The following is a 21,480-nucleotide window of genomic DNA, read 5'->3' as shown; positions in this document are numbered from 1 at the left end:
TAAATCGCAGCACAATGTTAAGGAGGAGAGCATATCGATTGAATAAATCAGTCATACATTTATTTAAATCACTCGCAGACACATATTTTCTTTGTCTCTTATACGGAACATTCACTGCACGTAGTCTTGTATTAGCTGTATAGCTCTTTAAAATAATCATCTACCTTGCTGTCATCAATACCGTCTCACTCTTTTGGTTAGCGTAATAAAATACTACTGAGTCAAAGACAAAGGAAAAAAAGATGACCACCAAACAATTCAAAGAGAAAGCAAATGCCCCATGCCAATATCTGTCAGGAATTCTAAAGAATCTGGTAACATTCAAACAACTCTCTCTTATTATTATCATTTTTAAATCTTGCTTTTGTCTTCCATGTAATTTGTAATGAGTTGGATTATGATAACATTTTGACATGTTTGGAAAATCATATGTTAGGTCATCTATTATGTCATAAACAATTCATCTATAAATTTATCTTCCATTAAAATATATAATAGTAATTATATATCTTAGGCCATCCATGATCTCGTAAACTTTTTATTTTAAATTTCTCTCAACGGTATTTATTATAAAAATATATATCTAAAGTCACTACCAACAGATCTTGGATGGCATTATCCTCTCTCATGAGATCATACACTCCCTCAAGAAATCCAAACAGGCAGTTATGATTCTCAAGATTGACCTCTCCAAAGCATTTGACAAGTTAAGCTGGAATTATATTCAAAAAATGTTAAATGCCTTTGGTTTTTCTCCAATGTGGGTTTGCTAGATTTAGAGCTTAATTTCTTCATCCTTCTTCTCAATCCTCATAAATGGCATTCCTTCACAACCTTTCAATCCCTCCAGAGGCATTAGGCAAGGAGATCCCCTTTCCCCATTCCTTTTCATTCTAATGGCGGAAGGTTTGGGTCGCCACATCAAGCAAGCCATCCACTCCCAGCATCTCAAAGGATTACCCATTCACAATTCCCCAACCATCACTCACCAACAATTCTTTGATGAGAACATGCTATTTGGGTACCTCTCTGTTCGGGAAGCCTCCATATTTAAATCCATCTTGAATGATTTCTCTGAGGCCTCGGGAACAAGCATAAATAAGGCTAAATCACATATTTTCTTTTTTCACACCCCTCCTGTGACCCAACATGCCATTGATCACATTCTAGGTTTCCCCATAGCCTCCCTGCCTTCCAAATACCTAGGCGCCCCCCTTGTAGACTTTGCAATCAAGCACGCCTCCTGGCTTATGCTCCTTGAGAAGTTGGAATCACGTCTCTCTTTATGGATGCACAGAACTCTGAACATAGCCAGCAGATTAGTGCTAATTAAAGCTGTGCTTCACGCAATGCCTCTTTATCTCTTCTCAATCCTGGCAACACCTAAATGGGTCCTTTAAAAAATCAGAGCTCTTCAGCACGATTTTCTCTGGGGGTGCATCTGGCACAAATCGCAAATGGGCCCTAATCAAATGGACTACAGCTTGCAAACCAAAAGAAAAAGGAGGCATAGGTCTGCAGGATCCTAGTCACAGTAACAAAATCATGGGTGGTAAAATATGGTGGCAATGGCTCTCAGTGCCCAACAAGCATTGGGCTGCAATCTGGATGGCCAAATACGCCAATCACAGACCAGTGGAGGAGCTTATTAGATTCACTCCCATGGAAAAAGGATCGCTAATCTAGAATGCGGCTAGACAACACTTCCTGCTGATCCAAAAACACAATTTTTGGGAAATCAGAAATGGCAGCTCTGCCTGATTCTGGACGGACGCCTGGAATCAACTCCCAAAGCTCAAGGACATCCTCAGCCCACCACCGAGTCAAGAATGGGAGGAACAAAAAAAGGAATCCGTTAAGCAACATTGGATTCCGGAGATAGAACAAGGGTACAGAAAATGGAAGTAGATCGATAGGCTAATATGCAATGCTGATAATCAGACTAAGGAAGTCTTGGAGAGTGAGCTTCAAAAGAGGCAAATAAGATACTCCGAGGGCAAAGGCATCCTAAGATAGGGATACACCCCTAGAGGCTCCTTCACTACCAAAGAGGCTTACAAGATCTTATTCAAAGACTCGACACCTTTGGATCCTATCTGGGGAAGAATATGGGCTCCGAGTAACTGGCCCAAAGTCTTCTTATTTCTCTGGTTCGCTGGGCACCGAAAAATCCTTACCTGGGATAATTTAATAAAGAGAAACTTTCATGGGCCCTCCATATGTCCCAATTGTCATTCTCAGGAGGAATCGCTTCAACATCTCTTGGACTCCTGTTCTATGGCTAATCAACTATGGGAGAAGGCCATCTTCCATTGCCAAAGAAAATGCCGAGTCTCTGAGGATATTATCAACTCCATTCGCCTATGGCACCATAGCCCTTACCAAAGCACAATTCTCAACTAATTATGGAGCATAATACCTGGCCTGCTCCTTTGGACAATATGGAAAGAAAGGAATAAGTGTATTTTCAAAGACCAAAGCACGGCAATAGAAATCATTTGGGGCAATTTTTCTCTCAATCTAAAAGAGACCTTGGCGGTGAAGTCTTGGCTTCCAGAGGACTTTCCCACGCTGGAAAATGAGGTAGCCACTTGGGAGAACTGGAACATTCAACTCCCTCAACCATCTGCCACCTGCAGACCCCCAGAGAGCATAATCTTCAGAAAGCACTCTTGGTTCCCCCCTCCAAAGCACAGTTTCAAGCTCAACTTTGATGGAGCCTCCAAGGGCAACCGAGGCAAAGCTAGATTTGGCAGCATTTTCAGAGACTATAAGGGCTCGCCTCTCCTTACCTATTTTGGTACCATTGGATGAGATACAAATAACTCCGCTGAGCTGGAGGGTCTATGGCAAGGAATCCTCCTTTCCGAGCATCATGGATTCCATCATCTGGAGATAGAAGGTGACTCCCTTATCCTTATCAACTTGGCCAACCAACTGCTCAATGGAGCTCATGCTCATAAAATTGCCAACAGTTGGAGACTTGAAGCCCGACTGGATGCCATAGAAAAATCACTCAACACCAACTGAGTAATCATATTCAATCATGTCAAGCAAGAAAGCAACAAGGTAGCTAATTACCTAGCCAACCTCGGAGTGGAGACTGGGCATTCTCTTCTCACTGGAGCTCTAGACATAATACGGAATCATGATCAAGAATAAGAATGCAAAACTCTGGTCCAAAAGGAGGCAACTCCCCCGGGTGCGGGTGACTCGCCAGCGGATTAACGTGATGGGATAGGGGTGGAGCGATCTTGAATGCCAACTGCCCACCCTGTACAGTGAAGATTATAGCCAGACGACGGATGATCCTTGGCATTCGGGCAACCTTGATACTACCAACCTGTCTTTCGATATGATTTTCACCTCCGCACGCTCTGATCTGTTCTGGACCTCGGCTCTCTTCAATGCCATAGTAATGGCGGGTGCAATTCGAGGCAGGAATGAGGGTAATAAATCTAGCCTCCGCCATGGGATAGCTCTGGAGCCTCTTATGTCTTGTTGGTCAGGGTATGCCATGGTGGATGCTGGCTGTGATAGACATGCGGTGCTACCTCCGCTAGTTCCCTGCATTTTCTATAAGGCATTGGGATCTCGACTGGTTGAACGTTTGATTTGCCAGTGTTCTGCTATTGTAATTGTTTGGTCTTGTTCCCACAGCGCCGCTATCGCTTTTGTAATGCCCCGTCGGCGCCATAGGATGAGATGTCGCAGAGTCACTCAGCGACGGGTGCTCTCTAGCCCGACCTCTATTTCTCCCTCCCTCTCCAGTGATTTCAATTCTGGCCATTACCCTCGCACTCGCAGTGGGAGAGGGCGTCTTCATCTGCCCAACCATTACCTTGAGCCCCATCCTCTAGACTCGTCATCCTCACCCTCTTTTGACTCTATGATTTTCACTTTCAATTGCTCCCTGAATCGTCCCAGGATTGCTGCTCATCTTTTGGTGTTCTTTCTCAAGGAATCCCAGGAGGTGGGAGAGTCCAGCTCTCATCAGGAGGGTCTTGGTTCGGTCTCTGTGTAGGCTATGGAGGTTCTTGCGAGCAATGCTATTGACATGGTGATGGAGCCAGTGGCCCAGGGTCTGTCTGAGAATGATGCTGCTCGTGCTCGGGATCTGCCTAACCTCGACTGGTGTAGAATAATGGAAGAGCTTCCTGATGCTTAGTTCTTTCACTACTGCTTTATTTCAGGTCATGCAGCCCATTATAGAGGGCAAATTTTTGTCACTGCTGATAATTTTTGTTAATGCTGATAAGCTAGCGTTCAAATGCAATTTTTTTGGAATATCTGTACGCTTTGTAATGTCCAGAAGGTCATCTCTGGTTCCCCTGTGTGGGATTGGATTACAAGGTCTCGTCCAAATTCTCTGTCTTGGGAAATTTTTTCTGTTTCTATCTGCCACTCCTTCTGGGGAGTTGCTTTAGACTTCGGTCATGATGTAATTCTACCCCTTTAATGTGAATAGATTAGCTTCATTTAGAAAAAAAATATTATTCCCATCACTTTATAATACCTTAGGTTCTTAGTATTAATCCCTTGGGTTTATAATATCAATCCTCGCGATTTATTAATCTAAAGTTTCACATTCCTAGGTTATAATATTAATCCTAGAGATTAATATAACTCCACTAGGTTTATAATCATGGCCAATCGTGGTCAACTATGGTCAAACGTCACATTAAGACAACTATTGTCTCAATATGAAAATCAACCATGTTCAACAATCACCAACCATGGTCAATCATGGTCAACCATGGTGCAACATCACATTATGACAAAGCTTGTCTTAGTATGAAAATCAACCATGGTAAGCCGTTTTCAACCATGTTTATTTTAGTGTTTATAATATTAATCCCTTGTATGTAATATTAATCCCTTGGGTTTAAAATTCCTTCTGTTTTTAGTATTAATCCCTTGGATTTATTATTCCCTTGGGTTTATAATCCCTTGGGTTTTTAGTATTAATCCCTTGGATTTATTAGTCCCTTAGGTTTATAATATCAATCCCTCGAGTTTATTAATCTAAGGGCTCACATTCCTAGGGTTTAATATTAATCATAGGGTTTATAATATTAGTCCAGGTGTTTAATCTAAATCCCTTGGGTTTATAATCATGGTCAACGATGGTCCAACATCACATTGTGCCAAAGATCGTCTCAATATGAAAATTAACCATGTTGAAACATTGTCAACCATGGTTAATCATGGCCAAACATGGTGCAACGTCACATTGTGAAAAAGATTGTATCAGTATGAAAATAAACTATGGTAAATCATTGTCAACCATGTTTATTTTAGGGGTTATAAAATTTATCTTAGGGTTTATATACCTTGGATTTACAATATTAATCCCTCAAGTTTTTAGTATGAATTCCTTGGGTTTATTATTCCTTTGGGTTTATAATATCAATCTGTTAGGATTATTAATCTAAGGGTTCATATTCCTAGGGTATAATATTATTCATAGGGTTTATAATATTCATCGTTGGGTTTAATATAAATCCCCTGGGTTTATAATCTTGGTAAACCATGGTCCAACGTCACACTGTGACAAAGATTTCCTGAATATGAAAATCAACCATGGTCCAAAATCACATTGTGACAAAGATTGTCTCAATATGATAGTGAACCATGGTCAACCATGTTTATTTTGGGGTTTATAATATTTATCTTAGGGTTTATGTACCTTGGGTTTATAATATTGATCCCTTGGTTTTAATATTATTCCCTCAGGTTTATAATACCTTTGAGTTTTAGAATTTATCCCTTAGGTTTATAATATCAATACCTTGGATTTATTAATATAAGGGCTCATATTCCTAGGATATAATATTAGTCATAGGGTTTATAATATGAATACTTGGGTTGAATATAAATCCCATCGGTTTATAATCATGGTCAACCATGATCTAACGTCACATTGCGACAAATATTTTCTCAATATGAAAATCAATCATGGTCCAACATCACATTCTAACAAATATTGTCTCCATATGAAAATAAATCATGGTCAACCATGGTTCAACATTGTAGGGTGAAAGCATGAAGATGGGTTACAGTTTTGGGCCAAATGTGGTGATGCAATTTCAAGTTTTTCCTCTTTTATTGAATTGAAGCACTCAAAATTCATATAAGCACTATGAATTTTGATACAGAGTAAAAAGACAAATTGTGGATAACGTTGTTGTTGTCTTAATGATATTTTTTGTAAAAATATTTAATGTCGTATAATATGTCAATTTTCGATTAAAAGGAATGCTTGTCCTTGCAAATTTTCACACATCATAAGAGGTATGTCTGTGTTCACATAGAATCACTTAGTCTAAAATGTTTTAGATATATGTGTGTGTGTGTGTGTGTTTTTGTAGATGAGCACGATCTACATGGAGAGAGATAAGTTTTTCATATTAAAAATTTATTTTTTTTATGCAAAAATATATTTTTTATTATTTTTCGAAGCTAGCGAAGTAATATTTCAATTGCATTTTGCAGAAACATGTGTTCACATAAGTTTTTTTTCAACTATTTAAATAAATTGAAAAACCAAAAGTATCTTTTTGAATAGGACTCATAAATCAATATATAGTGGTAATTTTTTTTTTTTTAATTTCATTTTGTATATCTTATGATTTTGATTTTTTACTCAACCTCTTTAAAATAGTTAAAAAAAATTCAATTATTGTGTATAAAATAAATTAGATGAAAAATATCATATGAATTCGAAAATTTCAAACTCATATTTAATTGTATAGAGGATTCCTTCATGAATCCAATGTGATCAACTACGCCACTTGAGAACAAATTTATCCCTAAGTCTACTAGGGAACAAATTAAGAGGCTCAATCAAGTGCCAAAATTTTAAATTTAAATAGCTCGATTGAGGGTTTCGTCAACCCTTGATTGAGCCATTTACGTGGTTATCAAGAGCTCAATCGAGTGCTATGGATCGATCGAGTTATATATCTCAGTAGAGCACTATTGCTTGATCTCCCTATGTAGCTCAATTTCATTTCTATAAATGTTTTTTGAGTAATCTAAAATTAAACTTTCCGTCATCTTAAATTTATGAATTTTATTAGAATTTTTGATATAATGTCATGTAAACACCTTATTAAATTTAATACTCATATTAAATTAAATTAAATGAGAAAATGTTATTAATATAAATAAAATTGATATTAATATATTTTAATGTTAATATTAATTTTGAATTAATATAGTATTATGAACTTTATTATAATAAAAATTGGTATATTATAATATATACTAGCACAATGATATTAATAAATGTGGTTGATATATGCCATAGGCATCGACAAAAGAGTCATTAACACAAAAATAGTTATGCAAGTTGACTCAATATATATGTTACTAGTTTTATTTAACCTATTCTTTTGTAGACCTAACATAATAAAATATATAATATTTTCAAAATCTTAAGGTAACCATAACCTAAAGACACCTTTAACGAAACAAAAACTAAATAGTTTGAATTGGAAGACATGAAGTGATCTATGTATCTTTGATGGAGATAGCTAGAACATTCATATTTTGGAAAATTTTAGATAATATTTCCATGGAAAATTATAATTTTCCCTCCAGGTGAATGTACAACACATATTTGAATATTTCATTTTAAATATGTATTATATAAAATAAATAAATGTTTGTACGACATCAAAATAAAAATAAAAATAGAAATATTTAAACATAATATTTTAATTGTCAAAGTATTTTAAAATTTCTGAAATATAGAGTGAGAGAGAGAGTGGGAGAGAAGGGTAAGAGAGAAATAGGGGGACACAAAGATGGAGAGAGGGAGAGGAAGAGAGAGTCTTTGATAAAGAGATAGAAATTGACAGATGGAGTTGGACGGAAATATATGTAAGGATGACGTAGAGAGAGAGAGACAGAAAGAGTATGTTTGGTGGTGAGATTAAATGAAAAAGGACTCTAGATGGAGAGAAGGGGGAGAGAGAATGAGAAAGGGATGGAGATATTCAACAAAGTTATAGGAAGAAGCTAGAGAGAGAGAGAGAGAGAGAGAGAGAGAGAGAGAGAGAGAGAGAGAAATGGAGTGAGTGAGTGACGTGGTGAAGAGACAAAGTGAGGTGGGAGAAAAAGGAAGAGGGAGAGGACTTGAGAGGGGTTGATAGAGAGAGATGGAGTTTTAGGGAGAGAGAGAGGGAGGTAAGAGGAAATACATACTTAGAGAGAAAGGTAGAAAGAGTGAGACGGAGTGGCAAGGGAGATTGGGAGAAAGAGAGGGAGTGACAAGGGACATGGAGAGAGGGGGAGAGAGGAGAGTAGGAGGGAAGAGAGATAGAAGGGGAGAAAGAGGAAGAGAAGGAGAAGAGAGATAGAAGCGGAGAGAGAGGGAGATAAGGGGAAGAGAGAGAGAGAGGGAGAGGGAAAGGGATATGGTGAAACAATTTCTATGTTTGTAGGGTGATATAGAGAGATGAAGAAGGAGAGATGGAAGAAGAGAAATTCCATTCATATTTGATTTTTTGAAACTTGAAAAAAATTTAAATTTCCATTATAAGGAGTTGATTGAAATACTTGGATAACTACGTGTAAATTTAGGAATGTTGATACCATTATATAAAATTATAGAAATAATTCCATATATTCTTGTTTGAACTTTATATTAAATTTTAATAGGATTGGCTTATATCATGTTGTGACTAAGATCTTGTAGATAATCTGAAAATAAATAATGTTGAATAAAACTTATTTGTTGTTTACAAGACATCTTTTAATATTAAAATTGAATAAAACTTACTTCAACCATATTTTTATTTTGTAATTGAATCTTGAGATAAGAAATTAATTGAAATACTTAAAAAAGTTGTCCATGCAATGGTATATGGGTGGATCACAAAACTTTTCATGTATATATATATATATATATATATATATATATATATATATATATATATATATATATATATATATATATATATATATATATATATATATAATACGATGACTTTATAATCGAAATTATTTATTTTTAAAATTGAATTGTAATAACATACACGTTGATTGCACTAAAAGGAACTTTCTATAAGCCAATATAAAACATTATTGGAATTATTTCCATGTTCAATATTAAATCGATACATGATATATTTTAGGTCATCTAAAGTATCAAAGTTACTTGCATCATAACTTTAAGATTGTACTTATTTTCTTAGTCTATGAAACTAGAAATCAAAATTGAACATATATTTTATTAATAAAAGTTATAGTATATAGAAAAATTATTAAATTAGTGAAATAATTTTAATAGATCCATTTAAACTTCAAAAATTAATGAGAATGCATAATCAAGATTAATAAAATTCAATAAAATGAAATAGTGAATACATGTATCAATAAACTATTCACATGAAAATATATACAAATTACAAATACCACACGAGCATCCATAAAATTAAATAATAGGCATCCATAAACTAAAATAATTTCCATCATGTACATCCATAAACTATCCATGTATGAAAACATACAAAATTTGTATCACACATGTGAAAATGCCATAAGAAATGAGTCTGAATATATGCAAACTATGACACTATAAGTTCTACCAGAAATCCTATGTGCATTCTATCGTGTAAGGTAAGTGCCCATAAGCTAGTACTACAATATAACACATTCAAATTCAAACTAATTAGATCATTATTTATAGGAAATAAACAATATGGAAATAAATTATATTGAATCACATTTTAAATTACATATATACATGAATCTACTAACTTCCGTAGTGTCCAAATGAAAGTCCAATAAGATGGGGGTCTGATCATGAAACTCGGTTTGGTGCTCCCTTGCGAGTGTTTCAGTGATTAGGAACTGCATCGATGCACCTGGATCATCAGTTCATATAAACCCAACATCCCACTCATGTATCCACATAACAATGACATCAATGAAACTCTGCATATGGTCCCTTTTACACAATGGAAAGGAAAAATTATAACTAGCCTTAAAATTAATCAACGTAAATTTATCTAACTTAAAAAAATAAACTGTTGAAATCTTAGGTCCATGTGGTTGTACATAATGACCCTCTTCCACATTAGCGAACATATAAGGTGGATGTGGAGGTGGAGGAGAATCCATGGAATTGCGCTTTGGTCGAGGATGCCCTGGATGATAAACTGGCCCCTTGGATGACCTCATAAGCTCATCCATGTAGTTGTTTCATGTCTACATGTTATCATGAACTTATTAATATAAATTATGCAAACTAATATGAGCTAAATTTTTTAATAATAATTATGCATAATTTGACAATAAGAGTCAAACGTTCCATATCTATATATATATATATATATATACATATACCTGGTCTATGTCACGCAGGTCATGCACCATCCAAGCCTGATGAATAAGATCATGATACATACATGTATGTGTCAAGAAATAACCAAAGGGTAAACTCAGGAGAAATTCATCATCATATAAGTGAACTGGTGGGTCACGGAGAAGTGGTGGTGGTCTCCTAATCTCTCCAGGTAATGAAACATGTGCACTAGTCAATGATGCCTGCATGCTATGTGCAATAGTCTCCCGCATCTCACCACAGAGCTACGACAACTCCTCTCGCTCTATAGGTAATAGAAAGCTACGAGACGGTAGTGGAAACAATATGGGAGGTGGTGGTACATGCCTAGGGTCCCTGCAAGCTCCCTCACGTTCATAGGTGTGTCCCATGCTAGTACCATAAAAATGAGATATGGTATCAGTGTAATCTAGCCTCATATGTAACACAAACTCTATATACAAATGTTTAGCAAAATAGATGATGACCTGGTCATGGTTAGGGAACTGACCTCAAGCTCCAATGAATCCATCATACATGAAAGGGCTCCATTGACATTACTAAAATATTTCAGTGGGATCGGACCTTTATGTCTAGGAGGGAGATTTGGAGGGATGTCCAACAACTACCCCCGAACAGCAATGTCCTTGGTGGCCTCTTTCACCATCTCCCAAGCATTTGAGCCTGTAACCTCATGCCTTCTAACCATATTTATGAACTTAAATATGTGGCTATGTGTGCTCGACCTAAGGTTTGTCTCGATCAACCTAGTCATGTTATCTAACATCAAATAAAATGCAATACGAGTCAGAAAATTGGAAGATATATTCTTTATCTCTACTGTGATCCATGTATGACGGGTCATAATATCCTCTAACGTGATCTGGTCTATAGCATCATGCCACATAGGGATCGAGCTACACTTTGAACCTTAGCTTCGGCCTATTATGGACCTGTAAATCATAAACATAATTTAACATATCTAGAATTTATAAACTAGAAGCATAATAACATATACATTAAATTCAAACTCATCAATGGAAGACATTTTCAAGAAATAAAAACATAAAATTTAAAGAGGATTTCAAAATACAGGAGGTGTACTTGAAATGGGAGAAGAAGGTGTATTTTTATATTATTTTGGGTTTAAAATATGTATTTTAGGTTTTATATACCTTAGGTTTATAATATTAATCGCTTGGGTTTAATATTATTCACTTGGAATTATAATACCTTGGGGTTTTAGAATTTATCCGTTTAGTTTATTATTCGCTTGGGTTTATAATATCAAACCCTTAGATTTATTGATCTATGGGTTCATATTCCTAGGGAATAGTACTATTGATGAGGTTTATAATATTAGTCGTTGGGTTTAATATAAATCGCTTGGAGTTTATAATCATGGTCAACCAGATCCAATGTCACATTGTGACAAATATTTTCTCAATATGAAAATGAATAATGGTCCACTGTTGTATTGTGACAATGGTTGACTCCATATGAAAATCAATCATGGTCAACCATGGCCCAATGCTGCATTGTGGCAATGATTGTTTCAATATGAAAATCAACCATGGTAAACCATGGGCAGCCATGTTTATTTAAGGGTTTAAAATATTTATCTTTGAGTATATATATCTTGAGTTTATAATATTATCGCTTGGGTTTAATATTATTCCCTTGGGTTTATAATCACTTAGGCTTTTAGTATTAATCCCTTAGGCTTATTATTTCATTGGGTTTATAATATCAATCCATTGGGTTTATTAATCCATGGGTTCATATTCCTAGGGTACAATATTATTCAAAGGGTTTATAATATTAATCCTTGCGTTTAATATAAATCCCTTGGGTTTATAATCTCCTTATGTTTATAATATCGATCCCTAGGGTTTATAAAAATAAGCTTTCATATTCATAGGGTATAATATTATTCATAGAGTTTATAATATTAATCTTTGGGATTATAATCATGGTTAACCATGGGCCAATTTCACATTGTGACAAAGATTTTCTCAATATGAAAATCAAACATGCTCCAATGTCACATTGTGACCAAGATTGTCTTGATATGAAAATCAATCATGCTGAACAATGGTCAAACATGGTCCAACGTTGCATCGTGACAAAGACATTGTCCCAATATGAAAATGAATCATGGTCAACCAAGTTTATGTTAGAGTTTAAAATATCTATCTTAGAATTTTTATACCTTGAATTTATAATTATTATTAAAATAACAGTATTAATTAATAAAACGAATAATATTAATTAATAATAATAATAATAAAAGAAGAATAATAACCATAATCATTTTAAAACAATTAATTAACAAAAATTAATTAATTAATTAATTAAATTTATTTAAATATTTTAACTAATTAATTAACTATATTAAGAATGAATTATTAATAATTAATATTACTTTATGATTATTAATTAAGAATAATATTAAATTTTATTATTATTAATATTAATATTAATATTAATATTAATATTTATATTTATATTTATATTTATATTTATATTTATATCACTATTAATCTTAATATTAATATCTATAAATTAATATTAATAATAATATTATTTATTATTACTATAATTATTAAATTTAATTAAGAATAAAAATAATAATATTTTTTAAAAATAACAGTAATATTTATTAAAAAATAATAATAAGTCATAATAATATTAGTTAACTATCATTATTAACAATAATTAATTTAAAATTATTATAATAATTATTAATTAATTAATAATAAATAATATCAATTTATGATCATCATCATAAGCTCCCCTATAGCAATCACATTTATTAATTAATTTGATTGTCTTAATCTAAATTTCAACCTAGTACTTTCTTTTTTTTTCATTTACCTATTTTAAGTGATAGGTAATATAATCTATAAAATTATAATGTATAGTTAATTTGACTGAATCCAAACGCATTTAATATATATATATATATATATATATATATCTATATATATATATATATAAATATCACCTACCAAATATGTTTTTTCATGGAATATTTTTATCACTTTTCGAAACATTTTCTTATGAATTTACGGTAAAACAACGTGTATCATTCATTTAATGAATCGCATCATAATGTTAAGTTGAGGGGGAGAGCATATCGATTGAATAAATTACTTATATATTTATTTATTTAAATCACTCGCAGAAACATTCACTGCATGTAGTCTTGTATCAATCTTAATATTTATAACTTAATATTTATTTATTTATTATTATTATTATTAAAATTATTAAATTTAATTATGAATAAAAATAATAATATTTATTAAAAATAACAGTAATATTTATTAAGAAAAATTAACTATCATTATTAACAATAATTAATTTAAAATAATTATAATAATAATAATTAATTAATAATAAATAATATCAATTTATCATCATGATAAGCTCCCCTATATCAATCACATTTATTAATTAATTTGATTGTCTTAATCTAAATTTCAACCTACTATTTTTTTTTAATTTACCTATTTTAAGTGATTCAAACAACTCTCTCTTATTATTATCATTTTTAAATCATGCTTTTGTCTTCCATGTAATTTGTAATGAGTTGGATTATGATAACATTTTGACATGTTTGGAAAATCATATCTTAGGTCATCTATTATGTCATAAACAATTCATCTATAAATTTTTCTTCCATTAAAATATATAAAAGTAATTATATATCTTAAGCCATCCATGATGTCCTAAACCCTTTATTTTAAATTTCTCTCAATCGTATTTATTATAAATATATATATATATATATATATATATATAAAATTTAAAATTAGCATATCTATTCGTAGCTATTTTGAATCTATTTACTCATATAAATTCAAGAAATTAAATGAATATACATCTATATTTAGTAATTATGAATAGCACCAAAAAAGTCGCTTCGATACTGCAATTTCATGGCTTCCATCAGAATTACGAGAAGAAGAGGTGGCTTGAGATGGGATGAAAAGATAAATGAGGGAAGTACAAAACTATCCCTTTATACATTTCCTGGGAGTTTTGGAGAGCAATAAATCTTTTGATATTTGAGGATGAATATGTACAAACATTCAAGCTTGGTTGGCAGTTGAGAGAAATATAAAATATGTTGACAAGATTCCTAGGTTGATGAGAAATCACATGCATGTAGAGTTCCCAACTAGTTTCTTCAATGGCGTGGCTCAATATGGAAGATGTAGATGTGGGAAGTTGTTGAGGACCAATCCAAAATTTTAATTTTTTCTCTTTTGATATCGCAGGGAGGGCACAAACTCTACAACAGAGCTATTGGCTCTCTATGGGCTCTTGTATTTTGCTAGGAGATAGAATTCGGAGTGGATCATAGTATATTGAGACTCCAAATCCATTATTGATGAGGTCACTCAGAGATTTAACTTCTTGAAATCTGGTCAATTGGCTAGATCGTATTGAGATGTTAAAACAAACCTTCGAGGACATCTCCTTCAAGCATGCTTGCATGGAATTAACAATGCGGTCGACGGGTTATCAAGGAAAGGATTGTTGGTGGCTACAGGCATATTACATTAAATGCTTATAGGTGAGCATGTATTGATGGAAGAGGGCGAGGTTTCCCTATGTTGAATCACTTAAAGCTTCAAGATTACTCTATAGACTGTTTACATTTTTTTCATTTTGGACTATACTTTTCCTGACTAGGTAAATATCTTTATAATATGATCTGCCTTTAGATCTTGTGTTTTGACTCCACTGTTTTAGATGGTGGATTGATATGAATATGGTGGACAAATATTAATTTTCCTTTATTTTTTATATTTATGTATCTGTTGGTTGGAGATGGAGTATTTTAAGACTTATTTATTTCGAAATTAGTTTCCAAAAACATAGAAAAGATATATCACGATCGTGTATGTGTGAGTTGGAATTATTTCTTTTATTAAATTTTTATCATTAAAAGTGTTCATGCTTCATTGAAGAGCAATTATGAACCATAATCTGTTATGCGAATGACTCTACCCATAATAATGTACAAGATTGCACCAAAACCTTAATAATAGTTAAACTAAGATTGAAGGTTCAATATCTCGTAAATGGTTTATAAATTAAATGGTTTATAATAATAATCCTAGGGTTTAATATAAATTCCTTGGGTTTATAATCATGGTCAACTATGGTCCAAGAATATGAAAATCAATGATGTTCAACCATTGTCAACCATGGACAATCACGGTCAACCATGGTGCAACGTCATATTATGATTGCTAGAAAATATATATATTATAGAGCAATAGAACACATAAAATATTGCAGAAATATAAACAAAGAGAACACATAAAATAAGAGAGACACAGATATACGTGCTTCACCCAATTTCGGTTACATCCACGAAGAAACAGCCAGTCCTTCCTTTTATATTATGCAGCAAAATGAAGAGATACAACCTACAACAGATCCAATGTAATTCCCTCTTCAGTCTCACACAATCTTCTCTCTCTTTCTTGCTCAGAATACACATCTACATAGATGCAATACAATTCCCTCATTTATAGCGAGGGGTTTCCTTCTAGGGAAAAAAAACCTTAAATTAAACATAATTTCTACCATCAGATTTTTTCCTAATGAACAGCCCAGATTGACTATGAAACTACAAAATTTTGCAAGGCAATTTTATATCTATTTTTAACTTCACGGGTGCTACCTTGGACCCCCCCTTTAGTGCAAATAATAGGCGGTGTTGTGCCCCATTACGAACTGGGGTCAAATGCAGCGATAGCTCTAAATAATGAAGATAATAAGGCTCCACACCCAACAATTATAAAGAATGTCTCAGTATGAAAATCAACCATGGAAAACCATGTTTATTTTAGGGTTTATAATATGTATCATAGGTTTTATATATTTTAGTTTATAATATTAATCCTTTTGGTTTAATATTATTCCCATGGGTTTATAATTCCTTGGTGTTTTAGTATTAATCACTTGGGTTTATTATTTCCTTCAGTTTATAATATCAATCCCTTGGTAATATACAGATTCATATTCCTAGGGTATAATATTATTCATAGGCTTTATAATATTAATCCTTGGGTTTAATATAAATCTCCTGAGTTTATAATTTTCATCAACCATGATCTAACATCGCACTGTGAGAAATATTGTCTCCATATGAAAATGAATCATGTTCAACTATGGGTTAACATCTCATTTTGACAAAGATTATGTCAAAATTAAAATCAACCATTGTCAACCATAGTCAAGCATGCTTATTTTAGGGTTTATAATATTTATCTTAGAGTTTAAGTACCTTGGTTTTATAATATTAATCCCTTAGGTTTAATATTATTCCCATCACGGGCTAATTGAGCTAACTCCTAATTAGATTCATAACTAGAGTAGTCTTAATGATCTTTTTTCTCCGGTGAGAATGGTGCACTCGGGTTCATCTCTGGTTCTTCGTAGCAATCGCCTTCCACCCAGTGACAGCATACGGTTGTTATACTCTGATCTGCAATGACTCACCCCTAGGGGGGGTATCAATGCCTTCCCCCTCTTCATAAAGCGATCCTCAGACGGTGACCAGGCCTATGGTTCCAGAGCAGGATAACACGGTCAAATGGAACCCCATGGTGCAGGAAATGACAAAAGATTCAACAGTGTAGTCTGACAGAAGTAATGAAGAATAAGAGGGAAAGTCCAAGCAACAGGAATCGCCAAAGGTAACCTCAGCGACATGTAGACCCTTATCAACTGAACGGCCAAAAATCGAACTTCCCAACCACAGAATCAATGGTCATATCCAATACATGAAGGACCATGCGCTCATTGGGAAGTTTATTGGATTCTGGCCAACGGAAAAAGCTCTGCAAGGATGGATATCTGCCAAATGGAAACCTAAGGGACATGTTTCCCTCCAGCTAGGACCAAAATGGTTTTTCATGGCAATCTTTATTCACATTGAAGATCAGAACAGGGTCATGGATGAAGGTCCCTACTTCTTTAACTCTACTGGTATATATTTAAGGGCATGGAGGGAAAGATTCAACCCTGAGCAGGAGGATCTCAGTTGGGCACCAGTATGGATCAGGAAGTACTCGCTCCCATCATAATACTGGGATGAAGAATCACTCAAAGACATTGGGCAAGGGCTGGGAGAGTTCATCAAAATTGTTGAAGAAACGAAGTTGCGTAGATACACCTCCTACACCCGCATTTGTGTCTTTATGTGCCTGGACGAAGCCCTTCCAGAATCGGTAAGCCTATTCCATGATGACTATGAATGGATTCAACCCTTAGATTTTGAACATGTTCCCTTTCGATGTCGTAAATGTCATGCCTTATGGCATCTGTTTAGGGATTGCTCTCTAAATGCCAAACCTCAAGCCTCTGAACCCTCAGGCAAGGCAGACCATGAGGGCTTCACTAAGGTTGCAAGCCGTAAAAGAAGGCATAAAAAACCCACCTCTGGGAAAAAATCCCAGCAGGACACTGCCTCCACACCCTCCACGAGCAACAGCTTCGAGGTTCTTGCCAAAGCTTCGGAAGAACCACCCCATAGATCCATGCCAACCCTTCAGATGATTATCCCCACACCTCTGCCCCCTCTTTCTGCCTCCTCTCCCTCACCCCTGCCTCAAAAAGTCCTCATTGGAGCTTCTAAGGTGCCTCAAATGAACCCTGATGAGAAATCCAATGGAATGGATGTTGATGCTCTCCCCAGCCAAACTTTACACTTAGCTGTCACCTCAGCGGAAAGCAGTCAATCGCAACTCATGGAGGTAGAGCTGGAAAACATAGATCTGGGTGGATTAGAAATTTTTGAGCTGGAGCAAGTATGCAGAAAGAAGGAATATGATAATATTCAAGTGCATCAGCTCAATACCTTGGAAGTAATCATTTCCAGGGCCTATCAGCAGCAACAATTAGGAATATAGCTGGGCAGTCACTGGGACGGCAGCTTCTTTCCCAAAGATTCCAAAAAACGTGGAATAAAGACAGACCTCCAGAGAACTATTGCCATAGGGAAAATCTTGGTCGACTCAGGCAGATATGCTAAATTGACCAAGTATTACAGGCCCACAACTAATAGTGAATCATGAAGCTCACTTCATGGAATCTAAGAGGGCTCAATAGCCCCGGGAAACTAAGAATGATAAAAAATATGATAAAGCAAGAGCAACCTCAGATTTTTTTTCCACAGGAAACAAAATGTAACAGTAACACTTTGGGAAACATCCTCTCGAAAGCATGGCCCGGTTGTCAATCGGTTGTAGTGGATGCTTCAGGTGCATCCGACGGTTTTGCAATTGCCTGGAACACGCAAGCAATAACTCTTTCAAACTTCCACGCCTCCCATCACATTATACAGGCCACGTTTCATATAATTGGAACCAATATCCATGGGCATCTCACTAATGTTTACTTTCCACATGAAGCAGCCAACAAAATCGCTCTTCTAGACACAATAGAGGCTCTTAACATCAACAGGGTTCATCCTCTATGGATCATTGGAGGAGACTTCAATATGATTACCAAATTAGAGGAAAGGAGGGGAGGTCGAGCCAAGTTGGAACAGGAAAATGACCACTTCAAAGCATTTATCCAAAACAACTTGCTAACAGATATGCAATCGTCCAATGGAATCCACACTTGGAGCAATCGCAGGGCTGGGCGTCACCAAATCGCTTCAAAGCTTGATCAATTCCTCATCTCAGACAACACAGTGCATCTCGATTGTGATCTCTCGGCATTTGTTCTTCCATATTCGGGCTCCGACCACTCGCCAAATTCTCTCCAGTGGCAAAGGCAAGGCAACTCAACCAAACGTCCATTCCGATTTGAAGCTTTTTGGCTCTCCCATCCTGCCTTCAACGATCTCATCAGAACCTCCTGGAACAATTTCCCAGTGCCTGAAGGATAAAAAATGTTCCAGTTCCAACAGAAACACAAATTCTTGAAAGCCCAAATTAAACGCTGGAATCAAGAGACCTTCGACAACATCTTTAAGGCTCAACAAGATCTACGCAAAGAAATGTGAGATCTCCAGCAACAGATAATCACGTAGGGACACAAGGAAGGCACTTTGGAACTGGAAAGGCACCTTCACAATCAATTGGAAGAGAGGAAAAAGCAGGAAGAAATTCTCTGGAAGCAGAAATCAAGGATCCGATGGCTGAAAGAAGGCGAAAGGAACACTAAATTCTTCCACAGAACTACAATTCAAAGAAGAATGCACAATACCATCTCTTTCATACAAAAGCAAGGCAGGGAAAGAGTGGAAAACCATGCTGAGATCAAACAGGAATTCATCAGTCACTTCCAGGAGGTCCTTCAGGAACCCCAACTTGATAGATAGCTTGCCATTGAAAAGATCTTTCAAAATGTGCCTAAAATTATCACAGAAGAACACAACCGGCTCCTTCTTCGACCGGTAATGCCCCAGGAGGTGGATCTAACCATGAAAAAGCTTAAGGAGGGCAAAGCCCCTGGTCCGGTTGACTTCACCACTACTTTCTTCCACTCCTTCTGGGAACTTATAAGGGGGGAAGTGTGGCAAGTGGTGGAGGAATCGCGCACTCTTCATTGGATGTTGCTCTCTCTCAATTCAACTTTTATAGCCCTCATCCCCAAAGAAGAGAGCACCATCACACCGAACAAATTTCGCCCAATTTCTCTTTGCAACGTCATATACAAGGTTATATCTAAAGTCACTGCCACCAGATTGAAGTCGCTTCTTCCCCTGCTCATATCGCCTGAACAATCCGGATACGTTGAAGGATGACATATCTTCAACGGCATTATCCTCTCTCATGAGATCATACACTTCCTCAAGAAATCCAAACAGGCAGTTATGATTCTCAAGATTGACCTCTCCAAAGCATTTGACAAGTTAAGCTGGACTTATATTCAAAAAATGTTAAATGCCTTTGGTTTTTCTCCAATGTGGGTTTGCTGGATTCAGAGTTTAATTTCTTCATCCTTCTTCTCAATCCTCATAAATGGCATTCCTTCACGACCTTTCAATCCGTCCAGAGGCATTAGGCAAGGAGATCCCCTCTCCCCATTCCTTTTCATTATAATGGCAGAAGGTTTGGGTCGCCACATCAAGCAAGCCATCCTCTCCCAGCATCTCAAAGGATTATCCATTCACAATTCCCCAGCCATCACTCACCAACAATTCGTTGATGACAACATGCTATTTGGGTACCCCTCTATTCAGGAAGCCTCCATATTTAAATCCATCTTGAATGATTTCTCTGAGGCTTCGGGAACAAGCATAAATAAGGATAAATCACATATTTTCTTTTTTCACACCCCTCCTATGACCCAACATGCCATTGATCACATTCTAGGCTTCCCCATAGCCTCCCTGCCTTCCAAATACCTAGGTGCCCCCCTTGTAGACTTTGCAATCAAGCACGCCTCCTGGCTTATGCTCCTTGAGAAGTTGGAATCATGTCTCTCTTGATGGATGCACAGAACTCTGAACATAGCCAGCAGATTAGTGCTAATCAAAGTTGTGCTTCAGGCAATGCCTATTTATCTCTTCTCAATCCTGGCAACACCTAAATGGGTCCTTTAAAAAATCAGAGCTCTTCAGCACGATTTTCTCTGGGGTGCATCTGGCACAAATCCCGAATGGGCCCTAATCAAATGGACTACAGCTTGCAAGCCAAAAGAAAAAGGAGGCATAGGTCTGCAAGATCCTAGTCACAGTAACAAAATCATGGGTGCTAAAATATGGTTGCAATGGCTCTCAGCACCCAACAAGCATTGGGCTGCAATCTGGACGGCCAAATATGCCAATCACAGACCAGTGGAGGAGCTTATTAGATTCACTCCCATGGAAAAATGATCGCTAATCTGGAATGCGGCTACAACACTTCCTGCTGATCCAACAACACAGTTTTTGGGAAATTAGAAATGGCAGCTCTGCCTGATTCTGGACGGACGCCTGGAATCAGATCCCAAAGCTGAAGGACATCCTCAGCCCACCGCCGAGTCAAGAATGGGAGGAACAAAAAAAGGAATCCGTTAAGCAACAGTGGATTCCAGAGATAGAACAAGGGTACAGAAAATGGAAGCAGATCGATAGGCTGATATGCAATGCTAATAATGAAACTAAGGAAGTCTTGGAGAGTGAG

This window comes from Pinus tabuliformis, chromosome 5_2 (genome assembly GCF_031772625.1).
Source record: "Pinus tabuliformis cultivar Carrire ecotype Pingquan chromosome 5_2, CPIR1, whole genome shotgun sequence".
Lineage (NCBI taxonomy): Eukaryota > Viridiplantae > Streptophyta > Pinopsida > Pinales > Pinaceae > Pinus > Pinus tabuliformis.
Note: the sequence above shows the minus strand (reverse complement) of the source record.